Source organism: Spea bombifrons, chromosome 1 (assembly GCF_027358695.1).
Source record: "Spea bombifrons isolate aSpeBom1 chromosome 1, aSpeBom1.2.pri, whole genome shotgun sequence".
Taxonomy (NCBI): domain Eukaryota; kingdom Metazoa; phylum Chordata; class Amphibia; order Anura; family Pelobatidae; genus Spea; species Spea bombifrons.
Genome location: NC_071087.1, coordinates 85,076,563 through 85,095,659, shown reverse-complemented (window position 1 = coordinate 85,095,659; position 19,097 = coordinate 85,076,563). Strand labels below are relative to the sequence as shown.

The following is a 19,097-nucleotide window of genomic DNA, read 5'->3' as shown; positions in this document are numbered from 1 at the left end:
CTCTAAGCAGAAAGAATCTTATGCATCTGCATACTTTGGTACGATAAAAAGGTGTGTGCTTCTCAGAATGAAGAATTAAAGAGACACAAACCCACTAAACGAGTATCTGTATAAATCCGTATAAAATGGCACGTTTTGTAGAAGTAGTACATACCCGCAAAGTGTTGGTCATGTTAAAACTTTCTTTGCATGACGGTTCCTTTACATTCCCCCTCCCAATTTCATACTGCTCTACAGAGCGTTTCTCCATGCTTTTGACATCACTGGCGCTTTAAATATTGATTTTTTTAGTAATTTGTAACACTATAGGGCAACTTGCCTTTTCAGACCCAAGGTTTAGCTTGTGATTGTCAGAGTTGTTGCTCACCAGCTGCTGGAATTAACTGTTCCCGAACCAGACAGTTAAACAAGAGAATGCAGGCTATACTTGAACTTCCTCGGCTTCCTTGATGTCACCATTGCAACTTATTTAATAAAAAAATATATTCTTAGAAAAAAAAAAACATTACACATGTAACTTAATATAATGGAAACACGAGCAAGTTTCCCTTTAATTAACAGACAATAACCCGTTTAGGAATACACTTTGCAAAAATCACCTTTTATCCTGGTTACCATATTATCAGCACTTAAATGGAACGATAACCTCGACCCAAAGCTACAGAGGTTAACGTACTTAAATATATTTCCAAGCTTTATCCTGGGTGGGACTTAGCCAAGCCAAGCTTTTTTAAAAAAAATATTATTTCCTTCATACACAATAAAATGCATTCTTTAAAAATCAAAAAACAAAAAAAAACAAACATAGGACCGACTTCAGAGACAAGCTGCAGCAACAAAGCTGCAGCTTCCCTCCTAGTACCGTATGTGGTCTGATAATTCTTGAAGCAGCCAAAAACTTGGGAGGTACACACGCAGTTATTACAATCTGTCCTCATGGTAGAAGCAAATACTTGCATCAATATTTGGAACGCTGGCAACAGAAGGACAAGCGTCAGAAGAGCCGTCCATTGTCTAAAAATATTTTGCTGCGTACTATTCTTGTAACGCCTGAATAATCTAATTTATAAATGCTAAACGGGTACCAGGTAACATTTCTACCAACCTGTAAGTCATCCCATGTCTACCCAACATAATAAATTGTTGGTCTGTAAAGATATTTATGGGGTTAAGGTAATTAAAAGGTCTTGTACTGCCTGTGGGTATAAAGTACAGAGCTGGAAATCATTCAAGGGATGAATAAGAGGCAAGCAGAGGCAACCTTAGGTTGGCCTACACGGCTCTACTCATAATGATGAATCAGATTCCTCCTGCCAACACATGTGTCTGTGGAAACTACATGATACGGGGATTCATAGATCATAGAGGCAGTGTTACTCACAGTCCTGGATCTCATCTGATTGCTATGCATTTCTGGGCATTGATAGTAAGCTAAATCATATATAAATTATACATACATACATACATGTACACATACATGCACACACACTTACACCTATATATATGAAGGAGGAAAACTTCCTTTGGTCTGAAGAATTACCTTGGCAAACTTCGATGACATGAGAACATTAGCACACTCTATATATAGAAATAATAGCAAAAGAATTAGGTAGCATTATCACATCATCACTTCAACAGCTCAATAATGTTTTTGTAACGTTGTTACATTTAATGTGGTTTTTCCAAGGTTTCAAGTCGCAAGTGACAACAACATGCATATAAATATAACAAAATTTGCTCCGGAAGATAAAAAAAAGAATTATGATTAAAACGTTTATGGAACAAAGGTCACACTTATATATTTCAAGAAGGTTGAACATTTATTTTGCTTTAATACAGGAGCGGCCTTGTGTAATTTTTGGGACGCCCATGCTTTATAAACATGTTATTGTGAGCAGGGCTAATGTATCACTTTGTCTTAGTCTGTCAATTCTTGTGTTATCATACCCCTTGAATATATGTATTGTAAGAAGTGCTGTGTAAATTGTTTGTGCTATAGAAATAAAAGATATTATAGTAATAATAATAAAAGTCTGGTCTGAAAGGTCATATCTGGGGGCTGAGTGACATATAGGGGGTATGTGGCATATCGGGGGTATGTGGCAGAGTAGCAAGCCGATATATATTACACATACACACACATATATATACATTACACACACACACACACATACATATACACCTGGATTTAAAAAGCCTCCTAAAGATTCCTTCTTGCCTCCAGGTAATCTGTGGGTAAAAATATTAACCTGATGCACTAACATCCTAGCTGCACTTTGTCACAAACATGTCTTTTTATCTGTAAAACAAGCCATGAGCTAATTCCCGATCATATAGTAATGCTTGGAACGTGAGAATTCAACCACACCGATAAAAAAAGGCATAAAAAAAAATTAAGGATTTGTACAATACACATAATAATGGGGATTTACAAGATAGTTTAGTAAATATTTCACATACAAGTATTAATATGTCATGCATTTCGAGAAAGCATTTGTACGTAAAATTGAAATGTAAAAAGTGAAAGTAGAATGTAGTTTGGAGTCTTTGAATCCTGTAGAATACACATAGATTAAGAATACAAACAAGGTACTACATGCCTCAGTTATCACAGTCTTCATGCAAGATCAGCTTTACCAAACATGCTTTGCAACCAAAGGGGCACATTATATATAATGTAATTTTAAATGATTAAGCTATGGGAGTTATATGAGCAAGGCACTGTTACAGTCTCAATGCTAAATCATGCCTAAATGGGACTGGATTGAACTGCTTGGGGTTTATTTAACATATTACAATTTACTCAAAGTACCAATTACAAAATAACGCATAGTCAACAGAAAAAAGTAACAACTTACATGCCAAAAATTGGTTCTGCTGACATTTTGACCCCTATGGGTCTATATCAAGACACGCACTGCTAACATTATTGTATACGGTAACATTTTAGGTTGAAAAAAGACCTAAGTCCATCAAGTTTCACCCTTGATGAGATACAATGAGCTCCACAGAGTTTCTGACACAAGACGGTGTGAGCTGACTCCTGTATATTGTAAAATCAAATCAGTGATACTAATCTTCACTAAATGTAATAAACAATGGGGTTGAGAGACTTGGGACCAGATAATGAGAGGGGGTCCCCATGTTGTCTACTGAGATGCTGCGTGTGGACATTTTATCTTGGTGCTTCAACTTGGAAAGTTCAAGACAGCACAGTTGGACTTTTCTGCCTGTTCACGTCAGCGATCTTTGCTACATCGTTCTGAACAATAGAACAAAGAATATGTAGGAACAAAAACGCCCTCCTCTTCTTATGCTCATGGACCTTTGTCTCGCTACACCCGACATACAGCATACCGTTAAGTCCTTAAATTTATAATTTGAGTTTCAAGTACTGCCTCTAGCACGCTGCCCAAGAACTTTGCATTTGCAGAGTGATCTGAGCATCAACCTACAAATGTTCCCAGGTTTGGTAATACAATATCAAAAGTATTTCTATTGGTAAAATTGGTCCTAGTTTGGAAATGTTGAATTGGGAAAATGATATTTTTTGTGAAAATAGAGAAAAAAAATCTACTGCATTCAACAGCAGTTGAAAATGCAAAGAGAACATATCATTTAAAAGTAAAAAAAAAAAAGACATTCACATTTTTGTATGGTAGCATAATTCATAGTTACAGTGGCTTGATCTGGAGCAGAAAAACAGCCATGAGATAAATTAGACTAAAGCTTCCCCCGTTTCTCCCGGGAATTAAATTACCATGGACCTAACAGACATCTTAGAGATTACATCAGTGGACAGCAATACCTCAAAAGAGGTGATTTACGTCTACATAATTGTACGGTGAAATCACATTATGAGATAAGTGCTTGTGTAGAAGCACAGCTGGATTCATGTCTACAAGAAAAAACCTTCTCTGTTTGGAATGAAGAATCTCTCTCGATCACCGTTCAAGTGGGATGTTTTCTTACAGTTCCAGATAAATAACCAATGTAAAACTGGCTGTTTTGTAGTAATAATGACCACCATGTATTCCTTTTAAAAACGTATTTTAAGACACACTGCATTATAAACAGATTATAATAACAGCTCCATATTCTAAAGCACTGTAAAAAAAAAAGTAATCTGTCTATAACAGTAGACAACAAACAGGGTCAGACTTTGGCATATCCACATTGCCTTGTATGAACGGTTCAGGCTGGTGGTGGTGGTATATCGGTGTGGGGGGGGGGGCATTTTCTTGCCACACTTTGGGCCCAGAAAGCATGTATAACAAATTCCAACTGGAGAATTAAATTCCAAATTAAATCTGGATAAATGTTCAAACAACATGAAAATGTGTCTCTGTCATTTATTCTCTAAACCATTCTGCTGCCTCCAATTTTCCCTGTATGCTGTATTTGAATCTGACCTTTCCTTGGAAAGTAGCCAGAGAAACTGGAAACCAAATTGTTTGTGCATGAGTCTTAATATGTCAGATTAAGCAAATCTAACTACGGAATTACATATTATATTAGGAGCCAAGACGGTTTGCACTCATCCAGTCTGGTAGACTGGTTCAATGTATATTACTGAACAATACTTCTAGGAGGCAGTGAACCCCATTTTTAATAAAAAATAATTTACTTTTTATTATGAAAATAATAAGCCCCCACCCACGTGAGATGCATAGTTAATGATTGTTTTCTTATTTTAAATGAGAAAACACTATGCTCACTCTAATATGTGGCATCAATACAGGGAGAGTATGTTTGAATTTGGTGTAAGCATATAGTTTTGGGGGATATCACTGGGAACATATGCCTCAAGCAAGCACAATCATGAACCGATACATACCGGCTACACGGATTAGCCAAGAGGCAACTGGCATGTATGTAACCGAGCATTATTGCCCAGGGAAATGATGCACAGAAAAAAAATGGGTTCGGTGAAGAAAGCGCGTTTTGTTCAGCTGCTTCATGAGAAAAATGTCTTGGGAAATGGCTGCACCTCTAAAAACAATATTTTTATTACACTCTGTGAAGACTTGCTGTTGAATGTTGCAATACCATTGCAGAGTGGTCAAGTTTTCACAAACATTATTCTTATTCTTTTCAATAAATAAATATATACAAAAGCAGGCAAGAGATCTTGAGTGGAAAGCATAATTGCTTACCTTTGTTGTCTTCGCAATCATTTTTAAACCAGAGTGCAGCTATTTTATTTTGACCCTAATCATTTCCCTATAGTAAACAAGAACCCACAGCTAAAGTTTATTACCACACAGCATCAACGTCACCGTTTTTTTACAGCTTCCCAGCTAGTCTACATTAAGTTTTCAAAGCACACCGCAGATTGAGAAACCGAGGTCTAAACTCATCTCCGTTCCACCATGATCGGATTCAGAGGCAGATGCCGTGTCTCTCTTTAGAGGTGATTCTCTAAAGCATCTGTCTGGATCAGCATCCTGCTGTATAACATAACTTTGCCCAAGATCACGTTGGTTAATACAGTTTAGATATCAACAGCGTAGTTTTTTTTTTATTATATAAAATGGAGATGTCACAATGGAAGACTGTTTGGACAGAGATTCATTTGTGTGCAAACTGCAATATGAGCTTAAGTGGTTAATTAAAAGCATGCATTCGTACTGACTGTAATTTGAAGATAACCAATGTGAATGTGTATCTGAACACTGAACCATTGACAATAGAAACCTTTATTTAGCTTAATATCAGCATAGACTGTTTGGAAAAAGAATAGGTCGACGGTTCCACCTGTGAGTAAAAGCTAATATTTGAGGATTAATAAGCAGGTTGATCTGTACACTGAGAAATTCATTCATAATGCACCAGTTCAAAAGGGAAACCTCACTAGTCATCAGTCTCATTTTCCCGCGGAGAGCTAAATTCGTGGGGCAGAGTACATTGGCCATCTTAATGAATACTGGGAATCCGACTACTTGATGGCAAGGATTTTACTAAGATTTTACACATTATATGGTCCACCATAGACTCTCCAAGCGAGGGTGCCTGGTCAGCACTTCATGTGGTCAATCTACGGTTGATTGCTGTATCATATATATTACACGCATACAGATAAAAGAGCACAACAATTACCTTACCATTACCTTACCTTATCATTAGGAAAATGATTAAAACAAAATATGAACGCGTTTCACTATCCCAGTAAGCACAGTTTGATGCATCACACTTGAAGCACTGCCAAGAGAAGCCCACCCCACAAAACTAGGCACTCAAACTTCATAACAAATCAGTCAATAGTCATTCAGAATGAGCTCTATACAGAGTTCAGTGGCTGGATGGGGAGTAGTGGTGTACCAGTTAATTCTACCAAGAGGTCTGCATAACACCTATCCCTATGAAAGGGTGGAAAGAAAGAGGACACCACTCAAAACGTACCATCTGACAGCACATCTGGGTTTTGCCAGAAGGCATAGGAGTGCCCCAGCTGTTATGTGGAAATAGGTGTAGTGGCCAGAAGAAGCCAAGATAGAGATTTTCGACTAAGAATCAAAGTGGTGTCTGTCACACAAACCTAACAAAGTAGTTGACTCATCATGGCAGCTATCAATTTATGATAAATGGTGTATTTAGATTTTTGTAAACATAGTATTTGCTGGTACGCAAACTGCCCTTATAACTACAATTCCAAAACCAGGAAACCCACAGATAGTTGTCATAACCTCATTACTGAGGTGAAGAGTTATGCCAAAAACGCTGGTCAAGTGATTAGCTATTTACTGGTACTTTTACTTTATAATCACGTAGGGTTTGTCCAATGTTGACAGGACTCCGATAATAGGAGAGAATATACTCCCTGCTTATTATCCACATAACTCCAAATAAATACATTTAATGGGAATTACATAAGGGCAATGTTACACTGAATTGGCTTTTGCCCAAGAATTACATCTATATTTACTTTGTACGCTTTGTATTGCATCAGACCAATTTAACATTTTTAACGGCACCCGTCAAGGCTGCCAGTTGTTGCTGCATGTATTAGCTTTAAAACCTCTTGCCCTTGCTTTCTGGGCAAATAAAAATATTGCTGGCTTTCCAGTACCAAACTTTGTAGCGGTCAAAGTAACAAACAAAACAGAGATTTAGCTGTAACCAAATTTAAATTATAACTTTTAATAATAAATTTCATAAAACACTCCATAGGTAGTATGCATTCCCCAATACTAGCAAGAACAAAACATATGTATTGTTTTAATAGAAAAAATAGAAAACAAAAATACACATACCAGGGCTTGACAAATTTGTTGTGAATCTAGGCGCCAGCTAAAAAAGTTAGGAGCCAGGATTTTTTTTTTTAAACAGTTGGTTAGGAGTCATCTGATCATCATCAGCCCACTTACTAAACTCACAGCATTTGACCTGGAAGCACCCTGGACTTTCAGGTCAGTGCTGTTTTTTTTTTTATTATTTTATTTTTTTGATATATATACATTTTTTTAACGCTTTCATTGCTGATGTTCCATTGGAGCACAGCATTGACTGATATTTAGTCCCCACAAGCTTGTGGGGACAAATGTTAACCCCTTCAATGCCACAAATGTGTTATACACAATTGTGGAATTGAAGGGGTTAACACTGCACTATCGCTCTCGTGGAGCGATCAGGCAGCAGGGGAGGGTTGGGGCAGGTCTCCACACTCATGTGGAGACCAAAGAACCCTCTCCCCCTGTCCCTGAAGCTGACTCTGGCAGCTGGGACGCAATTGCTGGTCTATAGACCAGCCATTGCAGGAAGAGTCTCTGATGACTGCTGTAGACTTCCATGCGTTTTGCATTAAGCAAAATAACAAAAAGAAATTATTTATAGGGATGCACCGACATATCGGTGGCCATAACATATCGTCCGAAAACCGCAAAACGCCGAAATAAAAAACAAAAACGGACGAAAATAATTGTCTGCAGGGGCCCTGCTGCTTATCTGTGCGTTGCTCACACAGTGGGGAAGCAGCGTCTCTTGTACAGGCCAGGGAAAGCAGGAACCCTGTAGAGTCCCGTGAATTTATTTCACGTCACATGACTCTGCTCCGTCCCTGCTTCCCCTGAGCGGAACAAGAGAAGTTGTTTGCACAGAGAACGAGCAACGCTATTAGCAATCACACTCCTATCATGCCAAGTCAGCCAGTACATGCTGGAACCTGGGTATGCCTGGGCATGATAGGAGCGCGATGTCTGTTAACAATCATAATTATTTATATATATATATATATATATATATATATATATATATATATATATATATATATATATATATTAGATAGATAGATAGATAAATATTGATTTGTTTTGTACAATTTTGGTGTGTTACTTTAATAAAATTAAAAGTGTGGTTATTTTCGGGGGTCATTTTCGTTTCTGACTTTTCAGTCCAGAATTTTCATTTCAGTGCATCCCTAGTAATTTATATAAACCTTTTAATGATTAGGTTGATTACAATGTAGATTTAGTTTATATTCTCCACCACTAATAATAAAACTGATAAAAGATTTCAAGGCAAAAACTTTGTTAATCAGTTGTGAAAGTTCTTTGTGAGAGAGGTTATGACAACACAGTTCTTATAGCAAAGAGCTGAATGCATCTAATCTGATACGGTTATCTGGGACAACAAAAAGAGGTTTAGGTATGACTTGAGAACGTAGTAAACCCACTGGGATGCTTCGTCATCTTGGCACCAGCAGTTCTGCCGCACTCAGAAAATAAGCAACGGCTGGCAAGAAGCTATACTGGGAAGGCCCAGAGGAGAAGGGCTGTTATGTATTTTTTTAAGAGATGAAGACATTACTTAAGTCATAATGTCTTGATCACTTTAGTTTTAGCTCATCTTGAGAATAATCTTGAAGATGAGCCAGAAAAGCAGTGACTTAACACCAAGAGTGGAGAGATTCGCTGGTTTTCCTTTGAAGGGAGGGCAAGGGAGACAATTATTACTCAAATAGTATGTTCTTTGATCAACTTGAAACAGCTGTTTTAAAATGTTTGTAGAAACAGAAATAATGAAGGTAACCAATGCTATAATTTGCACCCAAAATTAAAAACGACATCAAAACAAACGCACAGAAAGGAGCCAAAACAATTCAACTGTCCCTTAATTTCAATATTTCAGCATCCATGTGTACTAAACCTGTCTTTACAGCTGCCCTTCTCATGGGTGGCGGTACCATTGAGGAGGTGGTAGAGGATAGTTGTATACTGTGCAACGGGTGGTAGATATTGAAATCTATATCTATACAAATAAGTTTTAATAGGCCTCATAAGCATCTTTCATGTCAATATTTTCTTTTGCTTTCATTACTTTTTGATGAAATGATTAAAATTAAAAAAGAAAAACAGATGATAGCTCAAGTCTTCTCAGGTTGAAAAATTACCTTGATAAAGTCAAAACTAGTATGTTGGCGCTTTCAGAATGAAACAAATTTGACTCACGGAAAGACACATTTGACGACCAAGTCCAAAAGCGCAAATAGAAAACTAAAAGCAATTCAATTTACTCAGAGAATTTTCTTTTGGTTAGGGTTTTTATTGCATTCAAGAAAAAAGCATGACAAATCGAGATCATACGGGGTTCACGTGTAATCCTATTAAACATTTAGCGTACTCAGCTGCTGCGCAACAGAACGGAAAAAAAATAAAAACATTGGTAATAAGAAAAATGGATATAAATAATATATATATATATATATAAAACACAACATAAACCAGAACAGTTAGGTAACGTCAAGTTTTTTTTAAGCTGTATGTATGATAATAAGGCAAATGCATCTGGGCACAAGAGCGTGACAACGCTGTCACCAGCGGTGTACTTAATTATGCTGCGAGGTGGATGTATAATTAATACTTTGTCTTAACGACATTTCTAGGCACACTTCACATCCTACTTTGGTTGCCAGAAACTTTAGGAAGTATGGGAAAGGTCTAGGTGAAGCTCTGTGCGACTCAACATGTTATCTTTTTATGAGGCAGCGGGTGGCAAGTCTTTTCAGAGAGTTTTTTTTTGGCATGTCTACTACTTTATATTAAATGTATTAATCCCTCATTATGGTAAACAGTCTAGAGGCTAATATGACTCCCTGCTGGCGGGATTACAGCAACAAAGGAAGTGTGAAGATTTGTCATTTTGCGTGATTTCCAACTAACTGATAACGAGCGCAGAAATCAATAATAACATAAAGAGGAAGTAGTGACTACCCACCACGAAACCATTTCATGTTCTTATATCCTACATTCCTTCAGTTGTCAGAATAATTATATGCAATTATGATTATATATTAGAGGGTTGGGCGTTCTTAGAATACTTTAGCATGCCTTGGCATATACATCCCATTCAAATGTAATAAGCTTCATTACTAAAAAGAAATTAAACCATTTTTCCTTTCGATGTGGCTAGAATCTATGTTTTAGTATTTTCAATAGTGGTAAACCTTTAAAAATAATACTCAAGAACAGGTTAATTACAATATTCGGTGGAGGGGGAAAAAAAAAAAGCTTCTTAGCTGCAGTTTCTATAAAGACAATAGGATAAAGTTTACGTGTTCAGCTCGGTATCATTCAGGGCATCTGCTTCATGCCATTTTGAATTTTTCTAATTGCCTTTGTCTTTAGTGCATCATCGTACGATAGCCCACAGCCTGCCACACAGAAATCCTATTTTTAACCATCTCCAGCTATTTTTCTCCAAACTAGGTCAACTCTGGGTTGAAAACGGAGATTTCATACGGTGACAAATATGTCAAACAGAATGAGCAGTCATGCCAATTTTTCCTAAATACACACGTCCTCAGTTTCCGTTTTCTCTGCAAAGCCGCAGAGATTCATAGCTCCATCCCTTTTTATATGAAGGCACATTGCCTGTCTACCAGGATTATGGCACAGAATCATCACAAGATAATTCCTAAACATGGTAGCAGGGGGAGATTGCATTGTGTGCTTGCAATAGCCAACTGCCCCTATGCATGAAAATAAGTGGCATTTTAAGACACCACTGTGCATCTTACAGAAATATGGACATTCTTTATCTCTTTGGCTTCACTAATACCTGCAAATGGAAAAAAGCCATTAAAAAGCAGAGACAAAACCTATTAACTACTGGGTAATCAGGCTCCTTCTAGCACCACTCCTCAAAGTGCTGGTCAAGAAGAACATTACTGACCTCCATAACTGACCCACACACACACACACCATGTTGGACTGTGCAGATCCACAACTGCGTCTACAGGTTACTTCTGGTTTCACAAAAGGCAGATCGTCATGATATGATGTCATATTTCAGCACTCAGAAGGATGGTTGCACAGATGGGGCAGCTGGTTGTACTGTCATGGCTTAGGTTTTTGTAGAACAATGTTTTCAGGCAGCTGCCTATAATTTGAACGTGTTCTAGCTCTGTTGAATGTGTTGTGGCGCTACCCTGAATCCTTACTATAACGTCTTGTTTATAGTAAACAATAAAATGGCTCAGTCCCAATCACCCAAGCCTGATGCTCTGACTAATGGAAGCCTATGGAGGAACAGACAGCATTATCATTGCCATAAACAGTCAGCTAAGCATGGCGTGGCCAACTACAGGTATGCAGTTAAAAGAAGTTTCTTAGAACAAAATACAATACCGTTTTTTTAGAACCATATACAGCCCTAATTTAAAAAACCCACACATTTTCGTGGGATTTTTCTTCACTAGAAGTATTTTTTTTCTAAAATCACAAAGAGGTGTGTCCTACATTACACTTGTTTTGGTATTTGTTGTACCATGCAACTATATCTATTATATATAAATTGAAATTGTAAAATAAAAGTCAAATTAATAATTGAATGTATGAATTAGGCAGCAGCTTTGAGGCTATTGCACTTTCACCCCCTGTCCAATACTAATAGAGAAGCCAGGCGGCCAGCACAACACCTGCTCAAACTTGATGGAAAGCATAAAAAATTCAGCAGGCTTTTCAGCACAGAATAACAGGTGCAGGGTGAAATGTCCTTCCTAATGGGAAAGGAATGGCAAGAAACGCAGCACAAAGCCACCATGATGAACTTGATGTAGAAAACCGGAAGTGTCTTTATATTTGCAGATCTTAATAGTCCTGCAACACGAGTCCTCGAAAGCTTGTATCAACTTTCACAATATTCCAAATGCACAAAGGCTAGAATAAACGTACCCATGAACAGTACGACATGCAAGAGTTTTTTTTTTTTAATACTTTGTGCAACGGCCAAAAAATATAAACTAATAATCTCACTTTTGTATTAATAAATTGATCCCTTTTTGTCTAGATCATGGTGTTCATGGTTTAATCAGAATTGTCGTGAGTCACAATCCTACGAGACTCTCTGATTTCTCTGATTCACATACAATCAAAGGTCTGGCCCCTGAGCACAGCCACTAGGTTTCTCACCCAAATCCTAATACCTCAGTGACACTCCTTCCATAACAGTAACCCCTTTTCCATACCAGTAAAAAGAACAATTTTAATTACACATTCAAGTGTTATAATGCAATTACAAAATTAAGACTTTTTAGTCCCCTAATGACTTGAAGAAATTATCAAAGTCTCATGCTAAATTGAGATGTCCAATCTTCCTATCTACCATGCATTTATATTCTAATTGCAGCATTTTTATACATACATATAAACCCATACACACATTATATATATATATATACACATATATATACATACATACACACACACACACATATATATATATACATACATATATACATACACACACAGTTTCCTTCTAGCCAAGCCAATAGCCATATTGTTCCTGTTCAATGTACCATAAATCACTGCTGTTGATAACTTCCTTGTAAACTTTGAATCAGCAGTAAAGGGCATGGACTGTAATAAATGGATATATATATTATACTTTTAGTAAACAGGAAATATTGATAAGCAAACATGTGACATTAAGAGTCAGGAAATTACAAAACAAATGAAACGATTACACCAGTATTAAGAAAACATGTTTTTGGGGGGAGGGCTTTATTTTATAAAAATGAACCCTTCCATTTAACTGCAAACAATCTTTGTAGCATTCCTTATTCTCATATATACACTCAGCTTCTATCGTGTCTATTGGATAGGCGGCACAAGTTGACATGTTGAGTGCTATGGTCAAACACTACTGTGTTATCAAAAATACTTCTGCAAAAAGTCATATAGATCTACAAATCCAGGTACACTGAGGGACTGAATTTTGGCCAGCCACTTTTAATCTTATATTCAAGTATTGACTGAATGGAAGATCAAAGGAGCATCAGTGAACAAATATGTCCCTTACTCGCCCGCTGGTATTACTAAGCAAAACTTTTTGTTGTTGGTAAAATAAGAAATATCCTGCTAGAAGGAAACAACGGGGCGGTTTGAGTCTTGTCTGGGGCTCTCAAGGAAAGAAAAGTATTTCCATCCAACCAATCGTTGGGAGTTATGTATAAAATAAGACCATTCCATTGGTTGCTATAGCTTTAATATCACTCCCAGAATGACAAACACAATGAGAATTTTCCTCATCCTGTCTTGACAATAATTGACAGGTTCTGTTGTCAGACTCCACAGCTCCATAATCTTTTAACTGTCCCATGACTTCAGTACCGTTCAGTTTTCATTATGGTCATTGTGTAGCCCACGCAGACCTATGGATTTTCTAGGTCTATAGGTTTTAGCAAATAAATAGAGTTGCACCATTAAAGGTAAAATGTATATGCCCATAAAAGATTTTCAAAACATTCCATTGGGTACTAGACTTGCGCAAACGGGTCAAAAATTATTTTGATTTTTCAGTTTGTTTTCGGCCTATTCGTTTTTTGGCCAACAAATTTTGTTCCTCGCCCATTCGGTTCAACTGAAAGTTCAGGGTCATTTTTAGTTCGGGAACGAAATTCGATGCGTGTTGCCCACATTGACTCTCACTCTCTCACCATTTCCCTACCTTCTCTGCCAAACACTTCCGCATCTTCTTCTTCTTTCTTCTGTTCAATCTTTAATCTGGCATCTTCTTCAACAACATCTCTGTGGACATAACCCGGCAACTTCCGCCAAAACGGCAGCGCTGCGGAGACACCCTCCCCGATTTTCTTCCAAGCGGGAGAAAGGGTGTCACCAAAAGCGCCAACTGAGAGCTTTTGATGTGCTAAAACAGTGACATTACCTTCTCCTATTTGCTTTTTAACTGGATGAAAAAAAATCATCAAGTGCTCTGGGTGACTGATGATTCCGAAGAAGCAGATTACAACATTCATTCTTTAAAAAGGAAAATATTTTCTTAGGCATTACGTAAGTCTGACAGTGACAGCAGTTTAATGACATTACGTATATTGTAAATAGGTAGAATTTATCATTTGACATTGCAAATAAATATAATTAGCCTTTTTAATTATCCATAAGTAAGCCTGTATTGATTTAAACACAAGTGTACACATTGCCCCTCCTTAAGCAAGCAACATGTTATTCATGCAACCTTTGTGTGCATTTGTTCCAACCATGAGGTATACTAAGTGAACCAAAATAAACCAAGTATGTTTAAGAGGTTACATAAAGGTGAGGCAAAAATGGTAGATTTGGAACAAAATGTAACTTTCCTTTGCAAAGCTACATTCAACTTACCGACTAAACAAGCAAAGAAATATTTACTACATCTCTTGCTTGCTGAGCACAAACTGGGCAGGGACCTTACCAACTTTGGGGGTCTCTGTCAGCAGGATTCTATAGCTAGAAGGAGGATCTCGATGGCCTACCAAGCTCCTCCTGCTGGGAGCATATGCCGCACCTCCAGCTTTCCCAGGGAAAATGGGAAGGAATCATAGGGAGGGAATTCTAAGACCAGCAGCAAGAGAAAATCTGCACACTCACACATAAGTGCTCTGTGGCATCACGAATACAGAAGGATGCATACAGGGTGCTTACACTTTGGTACCGGACACCAAGTCGCCCAAGTAGAATGTTTCTGAACCTTGGCCCAAATGTTTGGAGATGTGGGGCGGAGCTGAGGACATTTCTACGTGTGTGGTGGATGTGTAGGCAGTTTCGGCCCCTCCGTGAAAGGGTACAACGGGTGAGGGGCTGGCCTCCCTTTGGCCCCAATTGCAAAGCTACTCCATAACGAGAGGGAACCTGTCTCGTCCTCTAAAATGCTCACCGACCAAGCCTCTGCTGAATGCCGCCAAATGCTTTCTTTACTAGAAGAAACCTAAGGTCCCCTTCTCTGAGAGAGCAGGTTGGGGAAGGTGGAGGTGGTCAGGGTCATGCAGGGGGCTTTTTTTTCCTTCTTCTGCTTCCCTTTTTCTGCCCTTTACCTCTTCCCTAATACAGCTGGTTACAGGAGAGGGTGTTGCTATTTATCTATTAACAAACTTACTTGAACTTTACAGACGATTTTGGTAGAGCAGAAGGATCACAATCTTATCTGATGCTAGGGTATCAGGGCCTCCCTGTAAGTTTTGTACACAGCCTAGATACAGGATAATTTCAGCCTAAACATAATGTTCTCCCTGTTTATGCAATAGCAGCTCCTAGATGTCACTGCATACCTGCCCCATATGTATACTGCTTGATAATATGTCAACTGATTTTTTAATGTATGGTATCCCTACTTTCGTTGCACTTTTTTTTCCTCTCTTTTCCATTAATAATAACAAATAAATACTTACAATCCTTAGATGTAAATATACTTTAATAATTAAATTAGGGGTGCACACATGCAGAAAGTATCATACGGCTTTCACCTAAGTCTCAGTCTCTTGGGTGAATAATCAGAATCTCAATATCACACCATACTAAGCTCACCTTTTCATGATATCCGACTACCTTGGTCTGTTTTTTTTTTATCCCTACTTTAACACAGTTAATATCCCTGCTTGATTACTGACTTAATTCAGTATATATAGCTCCCAAGCCATATTTTCATAATGACTGTTAGTAACACATGGCTACCACCATTGGCAAGTTAACCAAATCTTTGTGATAAATGATTAATATTTGAATAGCTTCAGAGTCAGCTTATTTAGAACTGTTGGTATTCATACTGTATTTAGAAACAGTCCGGGTTTGTATGGCTCAAAGAAAGAGTACAATTGTAGAGTAGTTTGTCCAGCCACTGCATTCTTGTCTTATTCCCGAAGAAAGAACCATACTCTCAAGAGATGGTGGGTGTAGTATGTGATGAAGGTACTAAAATTGAAGGAGGTAGGGATGCAAGGGTTGGCATTTGGAGTACTCTGTTTTGGAACAAGCTGGAAAATAGACAAAATATGGCATTGAGTAAAAACGCAAAATTGTAGTATGTTTTCTTTAATTTTTTGCAATGCAAAATCTGGCTAATTTGCTTAGGCTAATTTTCACAGAACTCTAATTTACACAAGCTAAACATTATGTTTCAGTGGAGACAATGGAAAAAACACTGGTTTTAAATGTTATTACATATGGTTGCTAATCATATTCGCTTTACTACTTTGATACAGACAACTTTTGTACAGGAAAAGGAAAGGAAAAACCACAATAGAAGCGGTGGACACAGGTTATGAAACCATCACCACATTGGTCCTCACAAAGAAGCAACAAGGGACCCATGTTCCGACAATATACATTATGAATTCATTTTTTTGGAAATAGTCCTCAAATTATGCTCCTTGAAGATGGTTTATATTAACTGATTGACTTAGTACAGCACAGACCCACAGTTTTCACTACTGTTATTCAAACTCCCAAATCAAAGGGACCGTTTACTGTCCCTGTCACCCCTAAGCAAGAACAATGCATGTTAAAGTACTCTGAGTACCTTAACATGCATTCTTCAAAACCAAAAACAAAATATAAATAAAAACAAAGTGTTTACCCAAGGCAGAAGCTGAGTCCCACCGATTGGGTTCATATCGGGTGCGTTTTATGACTGGAGGGTCATTAAAGTTATGCGTTGTATTATCAAAGTATTTTGATTTTGAAATAATCAATCAATAGTGGCTGGTTGTGCCTGGAGTGCTGGATATTCTTTAAAACAAGTAGTTAAGGAGCCAACTCGTATAGAGGCCATTTTAAGATTTAGTGTTCGCAAATAGATATTTGTTAACGGATATTAATGTAGGTGACCGTTTGGGATCTAGTGATCATCAGTCTGTGTTTAATATACGAACAGTCACACCACACAAAATCAAAAGTTTTAGATTATAGAAAAGCTGATTTTTCTAAAATGAGAATATCTGTAAAGAAGTCACAATCAGATTGGGACGAGGAGAAACGGGATTATTTAAAAGTTGAACAGAAAATTGTATTAGGCCGGTCAGTAATTTTTAAAGAAACCGCTGCGATACTCTGCAGAAGTGGCCAGAATAGTAAAAAAAACAAAAAACAAAAAAAAAAACAGGAAGTTAGCATTTAGTAGCTACAAGGAAACACAAAGAGAGGGAGATAGACAGATATATAAGATTAGGCAGAGCAAGCTATAAAAGCTGCCAAAGCACATGCAGAAGAAAGAATTGACCTGTCAGTAAAAAAAAGTGAGATAAAACATTTTTTTAGATACATAAATTTGAAAAGGAAAGCAACGGAAACAAGGAGTTGTGCGATCAAAAACAAAAGAAGGAAGGTATGTAGAAGAGGATAAAGGTCTAGCCGACTGCCTCAACAAATATTTCTGTTCAGTTTTTACAAATGAAAATGAAGGAAAGGGACCTCAGTTAGGAGTAATTTGAAATATGTGAGTTTATCGAGGTTCTACTTCAGTTGCCCACATTGACTCTCTAAGGTAACTAAGGTAAAGACAAATAAGTCGATGGGGCCTGATGGGCTACACCCCAAGTTATTAAAAGAGCTTGGGGGTGTACTAGCAAAACCGTTAACTGATTTATTTAACGAATCATTGGTAACGAGAGTCGTCCCAGGGGATTGGAAAGTAGCAAATGTCGTGTCCATTCACAAAAAAGGCAGTAGGGAGGAGTCGGGCAACTACAGGCCAGTTAGTCTTACATCTGTAGTGGGAAAATTAATGGAAACAATGTTAAAGGAAAGGATTGTTGAACATCTGAAGTCACATGGGTTTCAGGATCAAAAACCAACAAGGGTTTACCTCAGGAAGAGCATGCCAAACATATCATATTGCTTTTTTTGACTGGGTGACTAAAGTAATCGATCAAGGTGGTGCAGTAGACATTGCGTATCCGGATTTCAGTAAGGCCGTTGATACTGTGTCACAGAGAAGACTTATAAATAAACTGCAATCTCTGAGTTTAGATCCCAATGTTGTTGAATGGATTAAGGAGTGACTGAGTGACAGACAACAGAGGGTTGTAGTCAATGGCGTATATTCAGAGCAAGGTCTTGTAACCAGTGGGATACCTCAGGGGTCGGCACTTGGACCCATTCTCTTTGATATTTTTATTAGTGATATTGCAGATGGTATTGATGGAAAGGTATGTATTTTGCTGATGACACAAAGATTTGCAACAGGGTTGATGTTCCTGAAGCGATAAGCCAAATGGCAAATGATTTAGGTAAAATGTGGCATTTAATCTGGCATTTAATGTGGATAACTGCAAAGTAATGCATCTAGGGCATAAAAACCCAAGGGCAGAGTATAGAATATTTGATACTGTCCTAACCTCAACTTGTGAGGAAAGGGATTTAGGGGTAATTATTTCTGAGGATTTAAAGGTAGGCAGACAATGCAGTAGAGCAGCAGGTAATGCTAGCAGAATGCTTGGTTGTATAGCGAGAGGTATTAGCAGTAGAAAGAGGGAAGTGCTCATGCCGTTGTACAGATCACTTGTGAGACCTCACTTGGAGTATTGTGTACAGTACTGGAGACCGTATCTCCAGAAGGATATAGATATGTTGGAGAAAGTTCAGAGAAGGGCTACTAAAATGGTTTACGGGTTACAGGATAAACCTTACCAGGACAGGTTAAAGGATCTTAACCTATATAGCCTGGACGAAAGACATGACAGGGGGGATATGATAGAAACATTTAAATACTTAAAGGGAATCAACAAGATAAAGGAAGAGAGTTTATTTAAAAGGAGAAATACTACCACAACAAGAGGACATATTCTTAAGCTAGAGTGGCAAAGGTTTAAAAGTAACGCTAGTAAATAT

At 37.7% G+C, this 19,097-nt stretch overlaps 1 protein-coding gene across 2 annotated transcripts in view; it reads right to left on the bottom strand.

Moving 5' to 3' along the window:
• The window catches only part of CORO2A (coronin 2A), a 56,802-nt gene that overhangs the window by 27,311 nt on the left and 10,394 nt on the right, over nucleotides 1-19,097 (bottom strand). The gene's annotated exons all lie outside the window — the stretch shown is intronic.